General features: G+C 42.0%; 1 protein-coding gene across 2 annotated transcripts in view; it reads left to right on the top strand.

Annotated features, from left to right (window-relative positions):
* The first annotated feature begins 6,698 nt into the window (after positions 1-6,698).
* Positions 6,699-23,629, top strand: part of RARA (retinoic acid receptor alpha) — a 117,513-nt gene continuing 100,582 nt past the window's right edge. The window contains exon 1 of one of the 2 annotated variants that reach the window (XM_075845947.1): positions 6,699-6,889. The gene's annotated coding sequence lies outside the window, so the exon portion shown is untranslated. Of the gene's footprint in view, positions 6,890-23,313; positions 23,457-23,629 lie in introns of those variants that run through there. The other variant, XM_075845946.1, reaches the window with a different exon arrangement.

Raw genomic sequence — 23,629 nt, 5'->3', positions numbered from 1 at the left:
CTAGTTGCCAGAAGTGCTGCTTGAAGCTTTGTGGCCCTAGTGAATAATATGTACAGGGGGACCCCCCTATCTGTACTATCACAAGGGCAACTTCATGACACCGTGGGACACTAACCTTTAGGGTATACTCCCACGGGTCCGATACGCCTCGGAAAAGACTTCAGTGTATCCAATGCAGAACCTGCAGGGAAATCCTGCCGAACATTCACACCAAATGTTGCATTCATTTGGTGCCAATATTCTTCCAAATAGTCCCATATGGAAAACGGCCAACCAGCGCAGTTTCCTGACCGCGGCAGAAAAGGTGAGTCTATGCTTTCTTTTTTTTTTTTAACCTGTGGAATTTATTTGTTGCAAAATTTAACTCCGTGGGAGGGAAAATTCTGCAACAAATGCGCAGCCTCTCGGCTGGATTTATAACCCACACCGCAGGTAAATTTATGTGTGTGTATGGGATACTGTTTGGAATGCCGTTGGAGCGTACCCTTAATGTTGTTACCATTACCCCCACTGTGCTTTTTCAGGCCGCAGCCGTCCTTTATTTGTTCCGGACCTAACTTGCGATTGGAATCACTTCAGCACCACAGAAATTAGGATATATTCCTTCACATGGGTCGATTAAAAAAAAGTTTTTGTTTGTTTTTTTTGCAGTGCGACTATCAGCATTCATCATTTATGGTTGGGTTGGGAATAGTTGTGTCTAAGGCTTTATTCAGACGAACGTAAAATACGCGCGTGCAACGCGCGTGATTTTCACGTGCGTTGCCCGTAGCTATATTAGTCAATGGGGCCGTGCAGACATGGCAGCGTTTTTTGCGCAGCGTTGCTCCGTTGCAAAAAACTCACGACATGTCCGTTGATTCAGCGTTTTCAACGCATCACGCACCCATTGAAGTCAATGGGTGCGAGAAAACAACGCAGGGCACACGCAAGCACTTCCGTGCGAACTGCGTGTTTGCGCAACAGCTGTCAAAAGGGTGAATGTAAACAGAAAAGCACCACGTGCTTTTCTGTTTCCGAACATCCAAACGGAGTGTCTTTGCGATTAGCGAAGCCGGACAAGCGAACCGAACTTCACCGGGTTCGGCCGAACTCGATTTGGCCAAACCCGGCAAAAAAATTATCGTACACGACGTCAGGAGATAGTCACTGTCCATGGTGCAGAAAGAGTTAAACTGTTTCAGCACCATGGACAGTGACTTCCGATCCCAATAAACATGAACCTGTAAAAAAAAAACGAAGTTCTGACTTACCGATAACTCCCGGCGTCTTCCTCCAGTCTGACCTCCCGGGATGACAATTCAGGCCAAGTGACAGCTCCAGCCAATCACAGGCCAAGCACAGGCTGCAGCGGTCACATTGACTGGCGCGTCATCCAGGGAGGTGGGGCCCGATGTCGAGAGGCGCGTCACCAAGGCAACGGCCGGGAAGTTCTCGGTAAGTACGAACTTTTTCTTTTTTTCAACAGGTTTTTCGATATTGTGTTCGGCATTCACTGTCGAGGGTGCTGAAAGAGTTAGCTCTTTCAGCACCTTGGACAGTGACGGGAGTCGACTAGCCTCATCTCTATGATGGCGGCTGCGCGAAAATCACGCAGCCGCGCATCAGACACGGATGACACACGCAGCTGTCAAATGGTTTTTGCGCGCGCAAAGCGCCGCGTTGTTTGCGCGCGCGGAAAAACGCAACACTCGTGTGAATCCAGCCTAAGGGCTATCTTTGCTCAAAACAATTTTAACATCTTTTATTTTTTTACAGATTTTTTTTCTGTCATTTTTATAAAGAATTTCTGTAGATCTTTCTTAAAACTAATAATCCAACTACTCCGGATTTATAGGCAGTGGTACAACATGCAGCAAGTTTTATATATATATATATATATATCTATCTATCTATGTTTTTTATATTTGTGACTTAATATACTCATATTGTGTATTTGTTGCGTACCCCCCATAGCAGTGTCTTGGATTGTTAAGGGTTAACCTGTGCTGCGCAGACACCAGGCACACTCCACTACATCTGGACGGGACGTGTCCTTAGCGTGTAACAACGAGGATGAGAAAGGGATTCCGCATGTGTGCCAGAAGTTGTACTACACATCCCAAAACACACTTTATTTGTCCCTACAGGAAGCATAGGCTAACCCCTGTTAATGACGCCGCCCTAATATGCACGCCCCATGAGGAGTATCCCACTGCGCTTTCTACTGAGAAAGGAAAGCTTTGAAATCCCCCATTTAAAACATCTGATTCCAACATGAATATTTGCAAGTGTTTATGTTGATATCAATTTCAACAAGGCACATGCTGCTTTACTGGTATCACATTGGGATTTAACCCGCATCGGGCCAGTGTGTATGGATGCCCACCGTGCCCTTGGAGGAGATGCCCTATAGGTATTTCTTATGGAGGAGGTTAAATGTTGCAGATATAGTTATGCTCGTGCCTGGCGTGGACTGACGGTGTACGTAGTCTGTCCAGGGGCCGCAAGGGTTAAACCTATGGCCAGGCAGGAAGAGTGGGAACACATCTGCAACCAGTTTAAACATTCCATGGAGGTTACAACATGGGGAATGCGGGAGGCATTTGTGAAGAGGAATCACTGACGGGAGGGAGAGGAGATAAAGGGGTAGAAGGGGAGATCTAGCAATACAGAGGAGGGCGAGCTGTGAGTGATTGGGGAAGGAGGTGGAGACATGGGGGTAGACAGAGGGCTTATCTGAAAAATGAATCAATCTGCAGCATTCCAGGGGAGAGCAGCTGGAAGGGAGGGGGGAAATTGAATAGAAAGGGGGGGGGCACTGAGACATGAATCAATCTGAAGGGTAGAGGAGAGTGTGAATGATGGGGGAGAAGGAGGACATGTCTGGGGAAATGTGTGCAAATAAAAAGCAGCTGTACTGTAACCGTTGTGACACAAGTTATTGCAGCTTTGTTTCTAGGAAAGAGCATGTGACGCAACATCTGAACCTAGGAAAAGCCGTAAGTGTAGATGGTGCCGCTCATAAAAGACGGTAAATGTGATGATCGAGCTTTTCACAGCTGTTTAGGCCGGGGCTGCACCGAGCGGCAGCTGCACTTTATAGGAAGAATTTCTAGGAAGGGTCGCAGGTACATGTAACGTTCTTGAGATTTTCATGCGGCGGTTTTACAACAGAATATCAAGTAGAATGACGCAGGTCGAAAGCAAGATGTAAGAAAAGTCTATGTAGCCCCAGCCTTATTAGGGTGCAAAAACACATGCCGTCATTTTCGAAGCGGAAATTTACACCATGTACTGTTATGCGGATTTTGTTTCCACCCATAACAGTACATGGTTTCAATTTACAGTTTTTTGCATGTTTTGCGAATTTTGGATGCAGAATCTCATCATAGGTTTCAATGCTATGTAAAATTCCGTACCAAAATCTGCAACACAAATACGCCACAAAATACACATCAGTAATTCCTTTTCGGAATTTGCGAATAACTGTTGCAGAGTTTGTGCTGTACTGTTACACCATGTGTGACCACTCTTACATTGATTACAGCCAATATGGCTTCTGTTACCGCGTCCACTTGTACGGCCACTCATTTTACCTCATGCCGCAGTAATATCACTTCTTTATAGGAACCTGAACACTATGCTAAGCTGGTATAAAATCAGTATGCCACTTGTTTTATTCCCCTTTGCCTGAGCTTATGCTTCTTTAGCTTTCACCATTCCCACATATACTATTCCCTAAAAACCAATCTGTCATTAGAATGGCCTACAGTTATATGTGCGGCTAGAAATGAATCACTTTGCTGCCATCTTCATGGAGTGCGGCTCTCAATGAGATGAACCTCCGAGATTGTTATCCTTCCAGCCATCCACAATGAATAGTTAGGAAACATGAGGATTTGTGACTGGTCCATTGATTAGTCAGTCTAAGCACGTGGGGAAATATTCACTATGTAGATGGCTAGATAGACTCAGCCATGCATTTAGGGGACATATATCAGGTTCCAGGCTTTCATGAAGAGACGGCAAGACCGAAGCTTTTATGCAAATAAAAGATGTCCCTAGCAGCAGTAACACGCGGAGATGAAATAAAAGATGTCTTCTCTCTGATTGGCTTAAACATATTTCATTCCCATATTTCAGTTAGGCTCTGTTCACACTTGCGTCGCTATTTCAAATTGTTCTGCACTGTTATAGGAGCAGAGCAACGTAAATAAGGGAAGCACCAGGTTCGTCATATGATGGAAAGCAACGGCGCCTGACTGAACCCATTGACTTTGATGGGTTCTGTCATGGAGACTCCGACACAGATGTCAACAGACCCTTTCTTTGTACCTATTTGTTGAGAAAATGCCTAAGCTGGCCATAGGTATTAGATAGAAATTGGGCAAAATGGCCAATTTTTACCAAGCTGAAAGCTAATCCATGTATGAATTGTAAAATGCTGCATGTTTTTGAGGGGATCATTCGCCTACCTCTGATTGACCCTGTGCCAGGTGTGTTTTATTTAATCCGCATGGCTCGCTTTTGGTTTTCATATCCTGCCAATTGTGATAATCTAACTGAATATCTACTGTCTATAGGTACTGAAGGGGGAAACCCTGTCTAATTTTATGTTCTGCCCACAGATAGGTGTTGCCAGTAGAGTCTGGCAGCTGCTTATCCCCCTGCGCTTTTGGAATGACGTTGAATGTTCATGATAATAAGGGACTTATCCAACATCTAAAAAATGACTCTACAACGTTTAAAATGTGAACATGTCCACAGACCTATGGGCCTGCCAAGCTGGTATACGTATATATTGGGAGTATTCCCAGACGTATATGTCAAATAGATGTCCCAAATGCCGTTTGAATAGACCCTTAGGCTCTGTTCACAATCCGATTTCTCCTAATGTATAGGCTGGTATGCCTATAGACTTTATTTGCCAAAGGTATGTCCTCTTGGCACGTGTCTGATAGCTTTTTAATACAAAGGCATCCCTCGAAAAATAATTCTGCACTGTATACTTTTTTTTTTTTTTAGAATGGGAATCAAACGCAGACGTATGTAACTGTATAGGCAGGTTAGTACAATACGCAGTCTCTGCTCTAATCTGACCTATTACTGGGGTGAAGGCCTATCATTTGCCACAGCGCTTTTTGTAACATAAGACTACCATCTTGATATAGATTGGGGGGGGGGGGTGTTGGATTATCAGATTTGTGTGTCAGCTGTCCTGCTACAGTACCAGTAATATCCCTCAGCTGCTTCAAGGGGATTTTCAATCCTACAGTTCTCAGTTTTAGGGGCGCAGTAATCATATCCTCCTGCATTCTTCACCGCCTGCACCTCCTCGCTGCCTAGGAATTTGGGGATAAATACATAGATGTACCAATGAGAAAACAGTTTATCTAACCCATTCTAACCTTTTTACACACAGCGGAAGCAGACATATTCACAAAGAACCGGCAATGTGACTGAGGTAAGAGACATAAGGTACCTCATGCCTCAGTTGTATTGCTGGATAATTGAGTATTAACAGGCTCTTGTTTTCTTAACTCCGCTGACAACTACTATTTAGCCACGGATCAATTTGAAGGGGTTATGTGGGGACCAAAAATTATTAGCGGTGTACTCACTGCAGTATGTGAGGACACTTGCTAATATACATTCCGGTCCCCCGCCGCGCTGATTCTGAGATTTTCACAGATTTTTAGAGCACTGCCGGGGGACCGGAAGTCTAGTTGCACAGTTTTCTTTGATGACGATACGACTTTTCGTCACGTGACTGGCCCCGCTGTACTCTAAGTAATCGCTGTACTACTGCTATTGCTTGCACATGGATTACAGCGGTGCTGGTCACATGACGAATAGTCGTATCGTCATCAAAGAAGTCAACTAAAGAAACTAGACTTCTGATCCCCCGGCAGCGCTATGAAAATTTCAGAATCAGCGCATCGGGGACCGGAATGTATATTAGCGAGTGTACGAACATACTGCCGTGAATAGATGCCTAATACATTTTGGTCCCCACATAACCCCTTTAAAGACCATTCCTCTTGAAAATAAAAAAATTCTTGCGTTTTTCTTTTCTGTAAAGCGTTAGAACATCCTATTCAGCAGTTCTGTTTCCAGGAGAGATGGGTAACGGCTTATATGGCGACCATTACATCGGTTGTCACCCAGCTTTGCTAAAGTCCTGATGGCAGATCTACCTAGTCAAGCAACAATAAGGGAGCATTTAATGTATCACTTCATAACTTGCATCTGTCTTTGTGTCCGCACTGATTGGACAGTGTCAAGAAAACACTCAATTGACAAGGGGAATGGTATCACCCCATCGTCCAATTTCCCCCCCCCCCATAAATTTCCAGGAGGAATAACAGAGGAATGGCATAATGCAGCGTTTTAAGACAAGATGATACCAAATTGTTATTTTATGGGGAATACAAGTATTTGCTACACTAGACATGTCAGGAGAGCTCCTAGGTCTTTTTTGATAAGAGGCAGCTTAATAGAAGACCACAAGGTCATGTATTTACCTGTGATTTTTTTTGTTGAAAGGGCTCTTTTAAAATCCCGCTGTACTTTGAGTCTTTTATGCCAGTAAGTCTATGTGATAACCTGTTATTGTTTGTAGTAAGAAAACTGACTTGATCTGCGGCTAACTGTTGTTTTTGATTTATATTGCCATAGATGTAATGAATTTCTTTTTCTTGTAATTCTATTGCCAGTGAAGGATCGGGATACAACAGAGATCAAATATTACATTTTGGTTGCTCGCTGTGTGTTTTTAATTAGAAGCCAGACGCTCAGGACTAATGTATAATCAGGATGACGATCCGAACATATCAAGTTTCAAAATACAATAACTAAGAGCAGAACCGTTTCCGAGGACGCTGCTCCCTAGAGCTTACATTCTAAGGTAAGTGAGACATTAAGCAGAAGGACTTTATTCGAAAGCCATTTACAATGGTTAATAAAGCATACTTCTAGCCAAAAGTGAAAACCTGACTGTGCTCCTGAATCCTTATGTGTAGTAAATGTGTGCCGGCTTTCTCTTGTAAGTTCAGCTGGTTGTTCTACAGACTTCTCCTGCCTGGGTCAGAAAGTAGCTGTCTGACTGGTACTTTTTCTCAGCCATATTTACTTTCATGTAGCTGTTTGTCTGTCACCGGGTCACACTCAGGATACCTCTCCCTGGCAGTCAATCAGTGAGAGAATCTAAGTTTCTCCCATCGCTCAGTGAGTTCCTGATTAGTCTAAAACATATTCTGGTAACGTAGACAAAATGTTTATTTGTTCTTCAGTAATGTGTCAGGCAGATCAGAGCCGTCACCCTGGTTTATAGACTGTGATGTTATAGTCTTTTCAAAGAAATTACTAGAATCATTGTAACACCTGAATATGTGTAGATTATTGCACCCACATGCTATCCTTCGCTCAGCCATCTCTCAGAAATATAGAGATTGCGGTGTTTGCAATTGCAGCTAGGTCCCAATACATGGGGGGCTACAGGCCGCCTATCCACATAAGACCAGTGGTGCCTTGCTACATAGAACAATCTCACTATACAAATAAATATTTCGTTTTTATGTTGCATAAAGATCTGAAACTGGTATGTATGTTACACACATCCCACATGTTATATTACACACACGGCGTGTGTTAAAGGGGGTGACCATTATATAGGTAATGGAGCAAAAATAGGTAGATATTTAATTCACTAATGCGTTTTTCCAGAAATTATTCTTCTTATTCGTATTACCCCGTCAACTTGGTTCTGATCGAAACAAAGCAGACGCCCAGTCTCCACGTCTATGTAGATGTGTCTGCGCAGAATTAAGTGGTCGTGTGATCTACAGACGTGACTTCTTTGCTCTTCTGCTTGGGCTTAGACCCGGTTTACACCTACATTGGTGGTTTCGTCGCTCTGCTCCGTCAGAAGAGCGGAACAACGAAAATATCGGGTGCATCGGTACCGGTGTATGACGGACACCATCGGCACTCTACGTAAACCATTGACTTGAATGAGTTCTGTCGGGTTTCCGTCAGGCTGCTGGTCGTTATACTGGAAACAATAGCGCACCATGCTGCATTGCTATGGTTTGGTGTTTTTTTTCGGCCGGATCTGTGATGGAGGCCCTTAGCGGAACCTCCAACGTAGATGTGAACAGGCCCTTATTTCTGCAGAGCTGCTTCTACATAGGTATGTAGATCGAGTGCTTATTTTGTTTATATTGGGACCAGGGTGAATAGAGGCAACAGGGGGCAATTTATTTTATGACTGTCCATAAGGCCGCTATCATGTTGAACTTCAGCAACCAAGGGTGATTATGAAACTCCTTACTTTGGGCACCAAGAGAACTATTAGTCTATCAAAATAAATGATCAGAAATAAAAAATACTGCTCAAATTCACTTAAGCAAATGCAGATGACAGAGGAACTTGATCTATAATGGCTGGAGTGAATTCATTTTGAATCAAACTTTTCTTTTCAACGCACATCTACAGCGACATCCAGCTGAACTCAACTTAAACACTCAATTAACTACACATCCCATAATGCACCAGGAACACAAAGCTCCACCTCTGGCACGTGCACTGGGAAATCCACATTCCCTAGGGGCAAACACTGAATAAGCATTATTACCTCTAAGTAGGTATCAAGTAATTATTCAGCACATAGGAATAAACTGGTGTTGATATGACTCAGTTGGCCCTAATTGCTTAAAATTGAAGCTTTGCGGCACTGGGTGATAATTACAGCATTTAAGAGGAATAAAAACATCCGATTTATGGCAACAGAGAATTAACCACTTTACCGCCAGTTACACAGCTGCTCTCTTTAGCTCATTTCAGCTTTTCCCAATTGCCATTTTAAATAGACTCTTAACCTAAAAGACGGACGGTCCTACTGTAGAGGAGTGATTAACGATCACAAATGTTAATATATTTTTTAAAGAAATACCATAAAAAATAAATCAGTTGGGCATTTCCCCCTGAGAAGGGGTGATGAACCCGACCCTCTATCCTTTCAACTTATGCAGTCATGATTTGAGGGTGTCATACATTGTATGAGGCAATAACAGTAATATATAAGTGATGTACCCCGCTAAATTGAAAGGCACAGGCACATTGCTCCCTTTTATATCTTGGAAAAGGGAGATCCAGGTGCATTAAAATAATTCTGAAGGTTAGGGGTATGTCCAACTTTTTAGACAAAACAAAAAATATTTTTTGGGTGTTCCACTGGTGGCGTTAAATTGTGTCACTTCTGTAATATACAAGAGTGGATATCCAGCGTGATCACCTCTTTTCTTTTTGTTTGTTTTTTTATAGCTAAAACCAGTATGACTAATTGAGAATGAACTATAAATTTTTTTCTTTTCTTCAAAGAGAGCTGTCTTCGATAAGCTCCCCCTAGTGGCGGCTGCAGAGATGTCTATATCAGAAAAATATATAAAGAGTTCTGGCCCCAATAACGATATATTATAAAATTACCCACATCTTAAAGCTCTTAAAATGTGACCCTATGGTCACCCTTTGGTCAGATCTATATCTGCCAACAATTAATTATATTTTTAGAAGTATCAACCACAGGCTGGTAAAACACCAGAAATGCTTGTGTAGGTCTACTGTTTCCCCAAAAAATCAGGTAATCTGACATTTTGTTTCTACAGCAGCCAAATTATTGCATTTTAAGCACTGAAACTTCTGTGACTAGAGCATAATACAGGCAGAGCTCTCTAAGGCCCAGTTCACACTGAGTTTTTTGGCGCTGATTTTGACACAGGAAAGCCGTATCTGAATCAGCCCCAAAAGACGTCTGAAATAACCTCCCATTGATTTCAATTGGAGGCGGTCTCTTTTAGCCGCTTGCAGAAAAAAAAAAGCGGCATGTCCTTCTGCCTCTGACCTCCCATTGAAATCAATAGGAGACAGAAAGGCGTTTTTTGTGGTGCTCAATGGCTGCGGGTAAAAAACGCCAAAAGAAAGTGCAGGCAGGTTAAAATTGTTCCTCCCTGCAAAATGCTCTGTGTGAATAGGGCCTAAGGGCATGTTCCCACACAGGATACGCTGCAGATTTTCTGCAGCGGAATCTCAAAAACGCTGGTAAGGCTATGTTCACATCTGCGTCGGAGGCTCCGTTAGCGTGAGCATGAGACTTTCTAATTCTCATTTATGTTGCTGCTACAGTAAATGCTGCAGAATTTCCTCGCAGGATTCAGTTGCAGAAATTCCCCAGCGTTTAAGCTACATGGGAACCCGGCCTAAAAATAAGAGTACTGCGGCCACCGGGTTCACTTTTCTCTGTGCCATTGAGTCAGACAAAAAATGTTCCAGTGTTTTCAGCACGTGAACTGCAGGCACATGAAGGCATTGGCCCTGGGAGCGTATTCTATCTGTCCTTATAAACAAGCACTTACATTTATCCCTGAAGGATTTTGTTTCTCATCATTTTATTCAATTTACCTGCCTTGGTTGCGAGTGTGACATGGGTTTGTTGCGTTGTCTTTTTTTTTTTTTTCTTTTGTTTATTGCATCTTTTAGTTGACCATGAACTAGCCAGTTATCTGAGTGAATGGAAAAAAATTAATTTCTATTCACACAAAGCATTCTTATTTTGTGGGATTTTAGGGCACCCTTAAAACAATATGTATTATGAGGACCGAAATCGAAAGATCATTTTTTGCTTATAGCATGCAATAAGTAAGATACATCGCTGGGTGACTTTTTCGGGATACCAGTGTGGTTTTTGGTAGTATGATAGATACATTTTCCTTTACCAACAAAAATACTTCCTTTGTAAGAAAAATGACCTCATGATCTGGGTGTTGCCATTTTGATGTTGGATCGAGGTTGGTGAGTTTCACATCTTTCAACTAACTATAGATCAGCCATATCTGCTCTCAAACATACAACTAAGGCCGGATTCACACGGGCGTTGTGCATCTCGGACGAGGTGCATCCGTGCTCTGCGCTGCGGGATGTGATATCGGGCATCCCCCATAGACTAGAGGACTGGAGGGATGCGTGAAGCGTGAAAAAAATAGGACAATAGGATGCCTTACCATCCCTCACTGTTATTTTCTTAATGATGGCAGCTTCATCTGCCACTAACTCCGCCCTGGTGGGTAATAAAACAACATGGAGGCGGTTTCAGGAAAAATGGTTAAAGAGGACCCACCAGCTCTCCTGATATGTCTGTTTTATTAAATACTTGCAATCCACATGAAATTACAATATCAGATCACTGTTTCTTAAAACTCTGTGTTGTGACGTTCCTCTGTTATTCCTCCTGGAAATGAATACATTGACAACTGGGTGTTACCATTCCACTTGTCGATGGCTTGTGTCCCTACATACTTTAACAGTGTCAAACTATGTAAGGACACATCCTATTGACAAGGGCAATAGTAATGCCCAGTTGTTAATTTACTTATACATTTCGAGGAGAAATACCAGGAGCGGGACAGCGTAGAGTTTTTAAGAAATAGTGAGCTAGCATTCTTATTTCATTAGTAATGAAAGTATTTATTAAAACAGACTTGTCCGGAGAGCTGGCAATCCTCTTTATAGAATATGGACTGTATCTGCAAGGGAGGTGATATCCAAGCTGTATGAAAGGCAAAAAAATAGAATGAACAGGATATGAGAGGTGATGGATTATTGAATAGTTATAGAATAATATATAATATTCACCCATATATAAAATTCACCTGTAATGTGGACCTCCAAGAGGACAACTCAAAATAAAGGGCGTTTTTTGGCACGGTTTCCGACGCGGTTTCCACGTCCAAAACGGCGCAAAAATACTCTGTGTGAACTAGCCCTAAGGCTAGACCGTAATAACAGTACAGAGGTTGTACAGAGCTGTAATACGGTAATATGCATGGGCTATAAATCTGTTACTGGCACTTTCACATGTTTAGTTAGTGATGTTATTATTGATTATCTATGATCAGTCTTCCTCTCTTCTGGTCTTGAGAGATTCCAGATTAATCTGTGCAAGACACCAAACTTCTTAAGATGTCACGGACCAGGAATTTTCTACCAAACTGACCAGTAACAAGCAGTGGGTGCAGTACCTGTTACATCTATGGTACCAAATTGATGAGAATTTCTTCCATCGACTGAAATATGTATCGGAAGGGCTTCAAAATAGTTTTTGACCGGAAGATATTCCTCTCATCACAGCCATTATTCAGCAACTGTCCATGAATTTTGGTGCAAAGAAACTATGGGAACAATTTTCAATATCATTCCAATAATGCAATTTATTACAATAATAATATGAATTGATCCATAGCCAGAATGAACATGCTAATGATAGAATATATAAAACACCTGTCCTACATCATGCAAACTATAGTGATCCTATTTCCATGAGATCCACATCTTTTGACTTCAGTAGGAACGGAGCCAGATATTTTCTTGCTTGTTCCACGCATACACAGCCCAGTAGTTTTTTTTAGTTACCCTCAATGATGTGAATGACTCCTAACAATAGACTCCACATTACATTGGCATTCAGAAAGAAGAGTTCGCCCACGATGCAGTTTCTCATCTGTAGTGACGTCTGATTTCCCATGTTTTAACACAGGAAACAAAAAATGTGGAAACTACTCTAAGGCCCTCTTCAGACAGAGTTTTTTGCAGGTGAAAAATCTGCCTGAAAATTCCTGAAGGCATTTTGAGGCAGGTTTCGAGCTGCCTGCACGCTGTTTGCCGCGTTTTTTGCCGCGTTTTTTCGACGGTGGCCATTGAGCGTCGTGGGCAAAAAAACGCAGCAAAAAATGCTTTTTCTGCCTCCTATTGATGACAATGGGAGGTCAGGGATGGAAACGCCCGAAGAAAGGTCATGTCGTTTCTTTTTCCCGCGAGCGTTTTTTTCCGCGGCAAAAAGCTCCATGTGAACGTACCCTAACACTCCACCGGGCGCTCTGCTCCACTCATTTGCAGACTTTTTCCTTTCTCTTGGGCAGATTCCATATTCACCTGAATCACGATCCAGGTCTCTTAGGCAGGCCTCCTCTCCTCTACTTGGCTGATATCTGCATTATTCTTTTGTTTTCAATGGCCACCCCAAAAGATTTCCCGATAGGTTGGTCAGCCATCCTGTGGGCCTTCCCAGGAGTCAGGCTAGGGTTTCTTTAGCCCACCTTCCATGTGTATGACCATTTCTCACTGGATTGTAAACTTTATCATTGCACACACAGCACAGGACTTATCAATGAGGTCTACTGGGTTATTTGTGAATCAACCGATAAATTATAGATCCTAGTAGCAAGTGATTGGCTCCAAAGTCACTTATAAATGGTTTTCATCTGGTTGACCTTGGCGGCCCTGTTGTGTTAGGTGCCCATTTTTGTATCAGAGCTTAGGCTCACCGGAATATACTCCTGTTGGCATTTCCACCCAAGTCTTCACCTCTCGTTCTGGCTAAGGACACCACTTTAGTAGATGAGCAGTAAGGGTCTCTTTATTCCTTTTGGGTTTCTGTCCTATCTCTTGAACTGTTACAAAACCAACTTGTTTCATGTCTTCATTATTGTTCTAATCGTTCTACTCCCCTACGAAAAAACAAATACATGGATGAGGACAGGCCGTTTCCCTGTCTATATGTTTTGCTATTGGAGGCTTTTTTGGGAAATTTGACTTTGAGACTCCATCTGTAAATGTTCATTGATAATTCCTGACTTCTATACTCCAACCAAATCTACTAACAGTGGAATGTTCGTTAATTATTTTTGCTTACACGGAAATAAAAGGTCGGGGAAAAAAAACTTGAATTTGGCAATTTGGCAAATTTCATTGAGGTTCTGTATGCAAATGGGACGTTTACCTCCTTTTAGGATCCATCCCCTAAATACAAATGCAACATACCACAAACCTATCCTAAGGCTGCTAAGAATACAAAATGGTAATTTGCTACAGTAACAACAGTGACGCATGAAAAAAAAAAAAAAAAGATAAGCAAAATATTAAAGAACAGAATCACAATGCAAAAATTAGAATACATTTGTTATTTTTCTAGAGAAATACATTGGAGTGTTGCGATTCGTCCTTGCGTTGTACAGCGTATAGGAATGCACGGTGTATAGTAGCGATAAGTTCTTTTGTGCTGTCAGGGATCTTTATTCTTTTGCTTCTCCCTCCCTTGATATCATCGGTCTGCCAAGCAAGGCATTCTGGGTCATTTCCGTTTAAATATGTAGCTGGATTTTTCTAGTTCTGAGGGTTTTTTTGGTGTGTGTCTCTCTGGCTCTAACCCAAAACAAACACATCCCTTCACCAACAAAAAGAAAGAAAAGATGCAAATAGATGTGATATTTATACAAGAAGAGGCCTCTATATCCAAGGGTTGTGCAGGAAGCGGAGGAAACAGTTCTATGGGAAGCTCTGCCCTACGCTGAATCACAAGCAGACAGAAGGTGGAGAGGCATTGTACTCTAGAGCTGTCACCGAATGACAGACCAGAATTTTTATAAATGTCACCGCAATGTTTAGCTAATATACATAGGCAGTGTGGCTGTCAGTCGTGCCCATAGTTAAGGCCAGGATCACACACACAGTTTATAGGCAGTTTTTGGCTCTTTTTTTTTTTTTGTGCCAAACACAGAAGTGGACACAAAAGAAAGGAGATGCATCCATCTTTTCTTTATAGCTTTCCTTCCTTTTGGATCCACTACTGGTTTTGACTCAAAATACTGAGCCAAAAACTCCATCAAAATTGTATGTGTGATCCTGGCCTAAAGGAGTGCTCTTAGAGAGCACCCGAGACTAACACTGCACAAAGATGCCATAGTTAAGGTATAAGAAATTGGGAATCATGTTTATACAGGGGCAATAACCGAGTTCAGTCCTGGACTACTTTAGGTTGTATCTCTGAGCCAAAATTCTAAAACATTTTACCAACATTTTTTGAGAAAATAACCGCCACCGGTACCTGTTTCCGTCATTCAACTTTGAAACTTCTAGAAGAGTAAGGCTAAGCCGAAATCGTTGCAAAGAACTGCAGTGCGAAAATCCAGCCTAAAAGGTTTTGAACCACGCCTTTTCATATTCAGTATTAGGGCATATAGATGTCATAGAAGGTGATTCCCCTCTCAGGACCCTCTTATATGAGCAAAAGTGCCTTTCCCTTTGATCGACTTGGTCCATCCATGTATTATATGGACAGCCATTAATTTGAATGGCCGCATGTAATACTACATTTTCCCTGTAGCGGCCAATGCAGGGAAAATGAGCCGCCAACTGCAAGTCACCCCTGCAAATTTAGCTGTTTGCCAACGATATAGAGCACCAAACCCGCGACAATAATGATGAAAGAATTCCTTTAAAATAATTGCTGCTTTGACCGATCTATTATACTTGTTTCTTTTGTTACCTGCAATAACCCGACAATAAGGAAGCATTTTACAATGTCAAACGATTCATATGTACTGAAATGTCACTAATTCACCATAATATTTCATTTCCAGTGGCAGCAGATACATGAAATTAATGGGGAAGCCAGAACGGTAGATTTTATAGAACCCAGAATTGGCAACTAAAGTGAGAAAAGTATTGATGTCTTTTTATGGGTCACTGGTCTATTCTGTGGTCACTTGAGAGAAGATCTGCCAAGAGCTCACACCCTCTAGACATATATTGTGTGCGCTGAAGAGGGGTAGGGAGATTTATGTGCTGCCAATCTATCACGGCCTAGAGGGTTACTAAAGCTCTATCTGTAGAAATCTTTTATCTATTCTTTATAAGCCGAGCGGATATTTTGTCCTTTCAAGTAAAAAAAAATCTGTGATTAATAAAATAAAACATGCTGGTATAAACATTGTAATGAATGAGCAAAGTTTTCCCGTGTTGTCTGATATCTACCTACTGGTGTTGAATGGCTATTTTTTTTATTACTGGTAGAGTATGCCGTAATTGTCGTTCCATATATTGATTCAATGGGCTAGATTTATAGCCATTTCCTTTGTAGGTAAACCCAGTACTAAAATGAACTGGTATCTTCCCCTGACATTTTAATAATGTTTATTTTATGTTCTAGTATAAGGATATCAGGATTGCATTGGAGTGAGATAAAGTCTGCAATTTCCTGAAATAAGCAGTCTTGTAGAAATCTAGCAGAGAGAACAGTGGTTCATTTTATTTTGGTCTGTGCATCTTTGGACATAGAGAGCATATAAGTGGCTTACCTTTCCAGGCATCCATTGCATACAAAGAAGTGGGGGAGGTTACTTATGCAGCAAGCTGCCTCCCAGCCAGGAATAAGAGCTGCCTAAATCCTGCTACTTTTCCTAAAATGTTTGCACATGTAGTAGGACTGGAGAAGGATTACTGGCAGATACCTCCTAGGGCCCATATTAAGTACTTGTTATTTATGATAGCAGTATAAACAGCAGATTTTCATGGCTGGCTTTGAGCGCACTTTTTCACTGCTTATAGTAGTAAGCTAGTCTGTACGACTGATTGACTAATTTGAAAGCATATTGGGAGATATACGGATTGCCAGCCGTATCGTAGGCCAACAATCAACATGTTCCAAAACATTTTGGTATGGTGATAGTGCTGATAAAGTTGCCTAAAGGTAATAGCTAAATGTAAAGCTAGCCTTCCACTACAGGTTTCACAGCGCCCGTTTCTGGATGACTTGTCATTCACAGTTAGTCTGTGAAGGTTGTCGTTCGGTGGGCGACGATATCAAGTTAAAACAATAAATCGCCTACAATTGGCAGATCGATCTCTACCTTGATATGTCACCTGGGCCCTGAGCTTCTATTGATGGGGTGCACATCTGTATTTTTTCATGAACGACTTTCCAAGTATGTCGATGGCTGCACCCAAAATCCCATTCATCGGATATACTTTTTCACAACTATCTGCCTTTGGTTGGTGTTTGTCGGGTTTACTCGTTAGAAAATGGTCTACATTTGCCATTTTGGCAAATTTGAGTGTATGGCTAGCTGGAATATTTGGCTACTTTCACACGTCAGTATTTTGCTTCAGTATTTGTAAGCCAAAAGCGGGAGTGGATCAAAACACGGAAAAAGTGCAAATCGTTTCATTACACTTTTTCTTCATCGTAGTTTTAGCACTGATGCAATATGCTGAGCAAAATACAAAAATAGTAATTCTCTAAAGACAGCTGATCACATTGGTCCGGCCCTCGAAATCCCTGGTGATCAGCTGTTATTGCCGGCGGGGAAGTATCTAACCCTATATTGACTGCTGCAAGGGAACTGTAGTATTACATGCCAGCTATTCATATGAATGGCAGACCATGTCCTACAAGAACGGACCAGGTCCGGCAGAGCTGTAGCGGCTCTTAGTTCTAGCTCATAGACGGCGGTAATAGCGGTTCTTGGGGCAGTTTCTGCTTATTACTTTTTGGTATTTATTTTTTTCCAGTTGCTGACATAGCGCCAACATATTCTGCAGAAGCTGTCATCATGCTCGTCAGTCCAAGTCCCCAATGTCACAATCCAATTCCCCTATTTCAGAAATACACACTAAAGACAATATTTCATAAGAAGCCAAAGAGCCTATCCGTATAGTTTTTGTTAATGATATCATTTGTCAATGATTGCAGATTTTTGGCTATTGACGTTAGATATTTGTCAGCGGGCTTTGTGGAAGTCATTGGGATCCACCGATGACCTTATCTATGGGGTGGGGGTTCATGTTGAAGTGATAATAAACTAGTCAGGTTGGATTTTTCCTGTTAGACAGTGAGAAATAATAGTAATACAAGAGTTATTTTGCAGCCACCCATCCTGTTTGGGAGTCTACCATCCTATTTATCCACAAAATTGATGCTTTAATCTTTTTGGATTGACCTCCTATTCCATCAATCTGAAGATATTTATTGAGTTCTCTGGAAGGTATTTACATTTTTTAAGTGAAGATTTTTGTATAAAACAAGATTTTGTGTGAAGAACGGAGATAGGCGGTAGTCATTTGTCAGCTCGAACACCAAGATGGCTTAATAAATTTTGAATGAGTAATTTCTCTCCCTTAAGGAAGCTTGCCTGTCTATATGCCATATTTTATACATTGAATGACCTTGCTTATCCCCTTAAGTTATTATTCAGAAGGTAACACGTTTGTGCTACTGGAACCTGGTGGAGAAGAGATCGACGCAGTAAAGTAGCCCATAAAAGACAATCCTCCTAGCGTATGTTCTCATTATATTTGTTACAGGACATTTTGTAGGACCTGCTTTGATCTAAGCCTCTTCTGACCTCTTATTTAAGGAGTCTTGTACTCTTCTCATCTACTGTAAGATCTGATAGGACATCTCCACAGTAATATCAGATTAAAATATATGTGACTCTGAGTCTTGTGATGTCTTCAATTTTCTACAAGTGGTCTTCGGCAAAGGCTATCTTAGTTCATACTTCATTCCTAAGAGCCCTCGTAGAATTAAAGTGAAGAGTATTTTCTTTATTTTTACCACTACAATTGTTCTATCGAGACTGCTCTTGAAGACATTGTTTCTAATATGGGATTTACCACTTGTTCCTAATGTCTTTAACAAAGAATTCCATTGAATTTCAGCAGCAAGCATCTTTTCACGGGTCGAATTGTAAGAGGGTGTCTCTGGCGGATGTAGCAGCAGTAGCACAAGGAACCATTTAGCTGACAACCTTATCCTTAAATTGCCTGAAATGCTTCCATAGATGGACAGATCATTTGGCTGATTTCTTCAGGATGTAAACATTGGTGGACTATCCTTACCATAGGCCATCAATGGTTGATAGGTGGAGGTCCTGTTCCCTTCATTGTTTACACAGGCACTGCGGCTCGCCTGAAGGGGAACTTGTGCCGTTCAGCCGGGGTCTTCAAGGTCAGACTCCAGCTTGATCAAACATTGATCTCCTATTCTAAGGATTTTCCTGAAGAACCCCTGTAATATTTCACATTAGGTTTCATGTAAAAGGAACCTGTCCGTTATACAGCACCCATAGAAATCTGTTTTCCCATACGGTACCTACGTAAGCCTCTGATTTCATACAGAATCTGTGAAAAAAAAGAGTTCTATCGCATGGCGTATGATGGAGGTATTCTTTCCTAGAAGCAATGCCTCTCATTAAGGCACTATACGGCTTCTGTGCCGCCGTATATAGGTCTGTGCAACTTTGTGGTGTGCATGAGGCCTTTTTGGTATAGTTCCAACATACAGAGAATGCTCCTACTCTGGTTCCTGTCTCCAAGGGGACATCCCGTCCCTACCTAGAGTCAATCAATGATGGAATTTGTCACCATTTTATCGCCACTACAGGTTTTATCCACACTGCATCTGCTTGCACTCAAGATTGCTGACCGTCAGATGGGTGGGCTGGCTAACCATGATGTCAACCATAGTGACGTCACTACAGTGGGCCATGACTGGTCAACCCACTCAGGTGATCTGTTGTAGAGGGGGGGCCCAAACAGTAGCAGCGACAGAACAGTGAAGAACTCTAAAGGTAAGAATATATATATATGTATAGAGAGAGAGAGATTATAAAAGTCTCAAGAATATAATATATTTAGAAGTTAGTTTTTTTTTATCCTCTGAAAACTCCTTTAATGATATGACTGGAAAACATTTGTTAAATGGGTATTCCAGTGCAGCGGCTATTTCCGTAACTCCCAATTGTATGGGGCAGCAGCGCACATGCTAGACAGTCATGACATGCAAACCCCTCCTCACTGTGGGTGCGTTGGGCATACTGGGATCTCCCACTCTAGTGATCGTTAGGGTCCCAGCAGTTGGACCACAACTAATCTATCATTTATCATCTATCCAGTGGGTAGATGATAGATGTCATCTGCTGGCAATGCCCCTTTTAAATATTATCATTATGTGTTATTAAGACTGATAGATGACTGTTTCATTGATCTTATCAGATTTAGGACATGTTTCAAATGTTTCTCGGGTAGCATTTATTTATCTATAGTACAAACATTTTTTTGCAGCAAGGCACATGAACGACTTGTGCATTAGTGGTAACAAGCTAAAGTTGGAAAAGAAAGCTGGATGACCACCAATATAGCTACCATTACAGCCAAGAGGTGTTGTCACCCAGCTTTCCCAGACTTCTAAATGGCTAATCGGTCGCACTAAGCAGAAATATAGGAGCGTAGGACATACTACTTCATACTAGGTCAATTTGCCGTTCAGGAATCTTGTAAAGCTGGTTGATAACCCCAGTAAAAGCTGTAATGGAGGCCGTATTAGTTGTCCCTGATTGAGCTATAAATGTGAAACGTCTGAATTTTTTTTTCATAATTTGAAGTTTATATAAGTACTGATGTTTTTATCACAGTAATCAGTTTTGTTTCTTTGAAAATGTCGTCATATACATAACTTTGTTTCCAATGACTGATGATAACCATGTAAAATATAGAGCAAGAGCTCATCTCTGATTGCGAAAGACGGATCTTCTGTCAGCTCCATAATTCTGTTTGACTTTGTATATAGATGTATTGTTCGTATGCTCCGCTTCCTATGAGCTGGTTGAGTTCTTACATCTGAACCATGTCTGGATGGGCAGGACTTGGCTACTTGCCAACCAGACCAATTGGCTGATTGGGCCCCTGGGCCTGCCCACATACCTGCCCTGTCTGTGTAACAGGTGAGGATGGGAAGGATCAGAGCAGATATTCATCTATGTGCCAGATCTTAATAGAAGGTCTCCTTAAAGCTACAGTAACACAGAAATAGAACAGTCTTGGATTCACATGTTTTGTTTTTGGTTTTATTTTTTTTTAGATGAAATGCTACATCTGCATGCTATTAATGCAACTCAAGTCACTTTAAGGCTCATGCACACAACAAAGCCATGTGCAGGGACCCTGTATAACTGCACACAAAGTGTCTACGGGTCCATTTGGTGCCTCCCTGAAGCAATAGCTCTCTAATACAGCATGCATTGGAGCATGCCACACTATAAATTAGAGATATAGTAGAAAACCATGTTATGGCTGCCGTATAACGCGAATGTGTAATACTTTAGTGTGCCTTAAGCTTTAGTGTTGCACAAATGAGTCAATCGCTATAATTGCCCATATTAGTCTATTGAAGTCACCTGCAATTTTGGGTTGTCAGACTGTACCAATAACTGAGGGTAGGGCTACACGGAGCTGCGGCCACGAAAACCACGCCGGGATGTGGTTTTTCCGCAAATTGGCACGGTTTTCAAATAGATAATGGCTGCATGATTTTGCAGCTAAACAGCAGTTTTAATGTTAATGGCTGTGCGGATGTGGAGGTAAAACGTCTGATTAGTGGAAAAATTGTGCACCTGATAACAATCAATTTAAAAACCGTGCCGATTTGCGGTAAAATTGCATATGGGCACCTTTGATAGCGGCCACTCCGTGTGACCCTACCCTAAAAGTTACTGTCCAGACCAAGAGTTGGCTGACCATTCTTCCATACCTTGAGTTGGCTGACCATTCTTCCATACCTTGAGTTGGCTGACCATTTTTCCATACCTTGAGTTGGCTGACCATTCTTCCATACCTTGAGTTGGCTGACCATTCTTCCATACCTTGAGTTGGCTGACCATTCTTCCATACCTTGAGTTGGCTGACCATTCTTCCATACCTTGAGTTGGCTGACCATTTTTCCATACCTTGAGTTGGCTGACCATTTTTCCATACCTTGAGTTGGCTGACCATTCTTCCATACCTTGAGTTGGCTGACCATTTTTCCATACCTTGAGTTGGCTGACCATTTTTCCATACCTTGAGTTGGCTGACCATTCTTCCATACCTTGAGTTGGCTGACCATTCTTCCATACCTTGAGTTGGCTGACCATTTTTCCATACCTTGAGTTGGCTGACCATTCTTCCATACCTTGGCCAGCATAAAAGATCTTATGGCTGACCGTAAAATAGGATGATTCCCCCATTAACGTGAGATCTGCCTGCAGTTATCTACTGTCTATGGATAGCTGTAAAGTGATGCCACAGAGGCAGAAACACAATCCGTCAGCAGCCAACGTTCCACGTTACCCCATGCTTGCCTTATACCCTCCCATACTTGTCTTTCTCTATGCAGCTTTTGTCCAGCAGCATTAACCCATTTGTATTAACCTTCTTGTTTGTACCTTCAGGCCCCCATCACCAGTTACATGCAGGTCAATTTACCTGCCTGATCTTTATGAGGTTTTATTAAATATGCAGTGAACTTTGCTACTGATTATAAACCAGCGGCTTCTATGTTTCTGCACTTCTAGGAACTTGTCTGGTTGGTGGCTTTCAAGGACTTTTGTTGGTCCTCTTATGTTTATGGCCTATAATCCGCATAGTGTCTATGTTAGGACTATAGGTCTTTTTACACGTGGAGCTAAATTGTTACTAACGATATGGCGAGTCATTAACATTGGGAAGACATGCATTTATAATCAAATCTTTTTTCATAACTCAGATCGCTTTTTTGTCTTTCCTCCTGTCTCGTCCGCGAACTACTAGCAGATTCCGGTTTACACGAGGAGATATGACGTAAAGATTTGATCAAGTAAGCAGTATCTCGCTGATCGTGTAATCGCTGAACACGTTTACACTGGGCAAGGATTGCAAACTTTTACCCGATCCTACAATATTTTACACAATAATCGCCCCATTCAAAAAGCCCTTCAGTTAGGCAATCTGATGAGTTCTGAACAGGTCGGGGATGTTCAGTAGAACATAAACCGCTTAAAAATGAATTGTATTTATTTACTACCCATTTCTTATATAGCACCAACATATTCCACGGCGCTGTACAGAGATTATTAAAAATATATCTTATTTTAATACAAAATGTCTTTCTCCAGCTTTACATAATGGCATGGTGGGTGAGGGGGGACTGAAATTAATAGAGTCACTGGGTTGCCAGGACTTGACGAAACAGACTAATGATTACAAAACAAGACAAAGGCCATTAATCTCACTGTTTACGGCTTCTGCAGGCCGGTTCGATTCATGTAGATAATTAGTCGCCATTGAAAGGGTTACTTGAATATTGACTGTTCCATAACAAACACTCCAGATCTGGAGATATAGAAGGGTTAAAGCCGTGCATTTAACCCTTGTACTGACAGAGATGGTGTCATTCCTTCAAGAGGGTTGATGTATAATGTATAAGCGACATAGTCTCTATTATACTATTGGAGGTGCCAGTAGGTTTTGTAGCTTGTCTTTTAACCCCTGCATTGTCACCGAGCAGGCGGTGTTGTGTGCCCTGACTGGCAGTGGAAAGGTTAAGATAGAGGGTGGCAGGTCTAGCTGGTTACGGGGTGGGGAGCTGTGGGAGGTACCGACAGAGAGGCTGAGCTGTAGGATAAAGTTTCACTATATACCCGCTATGGCTGCAGAGAGAGGAGGCTGACACTACACAACCAGCCGACAGAGCCTGTCTCCACTTTGTCTGGCTCTTTTCTAGGACCCTGCAAAAGGCTGGCATACGCTGGTGGGCTGCGGCATACCCCCAGAATACAGAACCAGAACAGGTAACGATGGGCACTGGCTGCTGTGGGAATGGGTACATGCGGCAGGGGGATGGGGTGTCCTGATACAGAACTGTGTGATAGGAGTATATTGAAATGTAGGGGGTCCCCACTATACAATGGGTACAAGGGCAGTGCCATGTGTATCGCTGTGGAATGCGTAATAGCACACGTGG

The sequence above is a fragment of the Rhinoderma darwinii genome, chromosome 13 (genome assembly GCF_050947455.1).
Source record: "Rhinoderma darwinii isolate aRhiDar2 chromosome 13, aRhiDar2.hap1, whole genome shotgun sequence".
Lineage (NCBI taxonomy): Eukaryota > Metazoa > Chordata > Amphibia > Anura > Rhinodermatidae > Rhinoderma > Rhinoderma darwinii.
Note: the sequence above shows the minus strand (reverse complement) of the source record. Positions and strands in the feature narration are given on the sequence as shown.